The following is a 4,945-nucleotide window of genomic DNA, read 5'->3' as shown; positions in this document are numbered from 1 at the left end:
AAGTAAGTCTGAGTAAGATGAAGTCTAGATCTTTTGAATCATCAGCTTGTAAACAAAAAGAAAAAGAGCCCGAATTTGAGTCCTAACCCAGGACTTTGAATTCAGGCTGACATTTAAAACAGTACAAATGAGGCTTAATTAAGTCCGTATACCAAACCAATTGCAATTTGCATGATGAAGTGAAACAAAAAAAAAAACAACAACAACAAAAAACCTAGAGGAACTGCAGGAGTGGCTGGTATGTCACATGTACCTAAGTAGGTAGTAGACAGGAGAAAGGCTATGTCTATGCTTTGTGTTCTGACCTATACACATCTAAATGATCAGTATCCTAACATCCACCTGAAAACAGCAGCAAGTGTGAGATGAGGTGAGCACAAGCCCAGGATCCATCAGACATGGGCAAGCTTCCAGGACAGGGAGCAAGCCTGAGACTAGAAGAACTCTACCTGGGGCTTCCAGGCCTAGGCAGGATACACATGAGACTGACAGTCCCCACTAGGGGCCACTTGTACAGGAAGTGAGCCTGAGATGAGCACCAGACTAGAGCCATGAAGCCCTGGATGGGCAGACCGTGCCAGAGGTGATCTTTGCCTTGTGCCATAATGTACAAGCAAGGTATAGCACTTCTGAGAGGACTCCAGACATTCAGAGATACCCAGGCATCACTAAAAGGAGCAAGTAAGTGCTAGAGAAAGAGAAGAAAGAGAGAAAAAATAGAAGGATATGGGCACAATAAAGATAGGCAGAACTGGAAACTCTGGAGTAGAGAGTAACAACCTATTGTAGGTAGTCAGTGATAACACCTGGGACCTTGGTGAGGTCCTGGCATGTGATATCACCAGGGGCCACATCTGGGTCCATGCCCCTATAGTAGCAGAGGTCTGCTACCACCAAAGACCAGGTGGATGTCCTGGTCTGGGCTGCTGCAGGGAACATGTTAATGTCTGAGGGCTCTGCAAAAGAGATGCAACCCCTTACTTAAGCTTTGTGGGAGAGCTGTTCCTGGAGGCATAAGAGCAGAACTGACCCCACTCCTAGTCAACTGTAACACTCAGGAAAACAGGCCACGCACCTCACCTGGGCAGCACAGTTAGAGATGGCCTTGAATGTGGAGGTTGCAGGTGGGATGACCCAAGGACATGAGTAGGAGAAAGCCAGCCCTGCTTCTTATCTGCTGTGTGTGGTGTCAGTGACGGAGAGATCTTCTCCCCCTTCCTTTTGCCCTCATCACTCTGGGGGAAGGAGGAAGAGATGACCCCAATGGGGTCATTAAACCAGGAGAGTTGTCTCTTCACCTCACCTGACGCAGCACTGAGAGAGTAGGCCCTGTATCTCACGTGTGTAGTACAGTACAGCTGACCCTGATGGTGGAGGCAAGAGTAAGCCAGTCCCAAGGCTGTGAGCATGGGAGACCTGGCTCCTCAACTTGTCTATCACGCACCAGCCTGGATGAGGGAGAGATGTTCTCCCCAATCCTTGCCCCTTGTCACCTATGGCAAGTTGGAGAACTGACTCTGGGAGCATGAGAACAGGAGAGTCAGCCCTGCCTGTTGTCTGCTGGGCAGTAATGATGGGAGAACTGACCATGTTCCTTACCAGCTGCAAAACTTGGGAGAGCAGGCCCTGTACCTCGATTGAGCACGAGGGTAAAGCTGGCCCTGGTTGCAGAGGAATGGCAGGGTTTGCTGGTGAGCTGGGAGCTGGTTTGCTAACCAACTCAGATACTGCTCAGACCCAGATCCAGGTCTTTGAATTGGCCTACCCCAACATTTACCCCATTAATGAAATCCTGGAGTCCCTAAATGGGCTAGCCCTACAGACCCAAAATTACAGGATCTCCATGACACAGGGTATCAACAGGATAACTAAGAGGACTCCTAGTGAAGTTCCAGTATTGATAGAGTAGCAGGACAGAGGCCGCATTACAGACCAACAAGTCATTGCAAATAAAGAATGTGGACAAAAGGGGATGCAGTGGGGTATACTATGACAGTACAGTTTCCACAACAAGATTTTTATGTTTTCTCTGATGTGGGGAAGATTGCAAGGATGGAGGGCAGGTATGCGGGGAAACAAAGTACATACTGTGAAATTCACAAAGAACCAATAAAAATTTATATATATATATATATATATAAATTCAATGAAAAATAAAATAATGTACATGTTAGAGCTTTGACATAGATTGCTGAAGGCAGAATTTTCTGGTGGTCCACAAAGTCCCATCCCCACCCAATGATGTTTCCACCTATACTCCTTGCTCTTTGGATGTGGACATGAACAACATGTAATATAACTGCAATGATTTGCTTACTTCATATAATAAAGCCTATGGGATTTTGCAGATGTAATTATGGTTATAATCAACTGACTGGCTTTGGCTTTGAGTTAATGAAAAGGCAGATTTTCCTAGTTGAGCACAGCAAATCAAGTGAATTGCTTAAAGAAGCTAGAGATCCAACGGGGGACTCATTTGTTGGCCTCAAAGGAGAAAAGCCATGATGAGCTCTACATATGCAAGGAAGCAAGTTTTCCAACATTCATGTGAGGTTGGATGAGGACTCAGCATCTTAAGAGACAGACAGTAAGCCTGGTTAGAACTCCACAAGCCTTGCCATGGGAATCAGAAGACAGCAAGCAGATATTGTGCTCCCTGATAACTTTATGATGATGTGTTTTTTCACATCGATAGACAATAGAAATAGACAATGAACACACATTTGGTGACTAAAAGTCTGATGCTGCTGTAACTAAAACCCAAAGATATAACAGTGTCTTTGTAATGAGAAGATAGTGGGTAGAGATGAGAGCAGAGCACAGCACAAAAAGTATTAGCTGCCTTGAACAGTTGTTAGTAGAAAAAAATGGCCTATTTAATGGGCTTGGAAGAGTTTTGGAAGGAAAATACAAGCTGTTGTATAGTTAAGAGAAGGTTAGTATAGTGAAATTGTTTCCTGCAACTATGTACAAGCTGAACTCATAAAAACTGGGCATGGTCCTTTGTAGATGTGGTTCTTCACAATGGAGTTGTCCAAACTGCTGCTGTTTTTCTTGTTGTCCATAGGAAAATATGAAATGTGAATTAAGTTGAGAGAACTATTACAAATACACAATAGAATCTCATGATTCTGAGAAGTAGTCTATAGCAGGTTTCCCACAGTTTGGGAGGAAAGAATGCTTTGTATTTTTCCAGGAGTTCTGCAGCAAGTCCTTGCAATTATTTACCAATTCCCCAGAGAAAGCTCTGACAGCACAGGAGGAATGCTAAGATCATTACCATGCCTACCAGCACAAACCAGAATCCAAGCACTTTCACCCACTCATCTGTGGCTACAGTTTCTTAATTGTGTAAAGTCATGAGGCACAACACGTCCACACAAACAAGATGATGTCAAGTGGTCATATCACTGATAGACAGGAAGCAAGGAAGAAGAGATGCAGATCCATCACGACTTTCCCTCTTAGCTTCAAGAAAGATTCTGGCTTAGATAGTCTGTGTCCAAGGGATTGGGCAGGGCATGCCTACCCAGCACCTACTGGATCACTGGGCAAAATTTTGAAGGAGATTCTTTTTTCAGGGTAAGGAAGATAACAACCTAGACTCTCCCAGGTAGTTAACCTCTGACAGACGTGATGTATTCTTTTCATAGTACCAGGAAAGTACTCCATGTCTCAAATACCGTATCCCCAGTTCATTCTATGATCATTCTAACAACTATAAGCAAGAAAGGGAGGAGGCAAAACTGGGTCTCAACGACAGCAGGTGTTGGAGAGGGTGTGGAGAAAGAGGAACACTCCTCCACTGCTGGTGGGGTTGCAAATTGGTACAACCACTCTGGAAAGCAGTCTGGCGGTTCCTCCGAAAACTGGGCACCTCACTTCCAGAAGATCCTGCTATACCTCTCCTGGGCATATACCCAGAGGATTCCCCACCATGTAATAAGGATACATGCTCTACTATGTTCATAGCAGCCCTATTTATAACTGCCAGATGCTGGAAAGAACCCAGGTATCCCTCAACAGAAGAGTGGATGCAAAAAATGTGGTATATCTACACAATGGAGTACTATTCAGCCATTAGAAACAATGAATTCATGAAATTCTTAGGCAAATGGATGGAGCTAGAGAACATCATACTAAGAGAGGTAACCCAGACTCAAAAGGTGAATCATGGTATGCACTCCCTAATAAGTGGATATTAACCTAGAAAACTGGAATGCCTAAAACATAATCTGCACATCAAATGAGGTACAAGAAGAACGGAGGAGTGGTCCCTTGTTCTGGAAAGACTCAGTGAAGCAGTATTTGGCAAAACCAGAACGGGGAAGTGGGAAGGGGTAGGTGGGAAGACAGGGGGAGAGAAGGGGGATTATGGGACTTTCGGGGAGTTGGGGACTAGAAAAGGGGAAATCATTTGAAATGTAAATAAAAAATATATCGAATTAAAAAAAAAAGGGAAAAAAAACTGGGTCTCCACATGGCAACCCAAAGAACTGTCATTCAGAAAGCTCATTTTTTAAGAGAGAAAAATGATACTATGTAATAGAAGATATATACTTCTTTATAATTAATATAAATTAATTAGTAATTTTATAGAAATAAAAAGAGTTGCCTCTGGCCCAAAAGATGAAATTGGAAGCTTTTAAGATGAGCCAGGAGGAGTCTGCAATGCTTTGAATGTGATGTTAGGGCTTCTGTGTACCCACCAAGCTTCTCAGCCATGCTTACTGCACAAAGAACATCTGCTGGGCAAGGAAAAGGAAAAAGAAACCAGAGCTGGAACAGTGTTGGCTGTGCTGACAAGACAGTATGAGGGTTTATGTCTGCTTCCCAGACTTTAGTTAGAAATTCACCTGACCTAGAAGAGTGGAAAAGTCCTCAGATACCATCTCCTAAGTGCACTGAAGAAAGATGTCAGAATAATTTCACTGGTGATGAAAAT

The 4,945-nt window shown here is 43.7% G+C and overlaps 1 non-coding gene across 1 annotated transcript; it reads left to right on the top strand.

Moving 5' to 3' along the window:
- Positions 1-212: 212 nt before the first annotated feature.
- On the top strand, positions 213-339 carry LOC127688246 (small nucleolar RNA SNORA17). Its single transcript, XR_007978651.1, has one exon. It is a non-coding gene; the product is annotated as a small nucleolar RNA SNORA17 (small nucleolar RNA).
- The last annotated feature ends 4,606 nt before the right edge of the window (positions 340-4,945 follow it).

The sequence above is a fragment of the Apodemus sylvaticus genome, chromosome 6 (genome assembly GCF_947179515.1).
Source record: "Apodemus sylvaticus chromosome 6, mApoSyl1.1, whole genome shotgun sequence".
NCBI classification, from domain to species: domain Eukaryota; kingdom Metazoa; phylum Chordata; class Mammalia; order Rodentia; family Muridae; genus Apodemus; species Apodemus sylvaticus.
The sequence above is the reverse complement of the archived record's forward strand: the minus strand, read 5'-3'. Positions and strand labels throughout refer to the sequence as shown.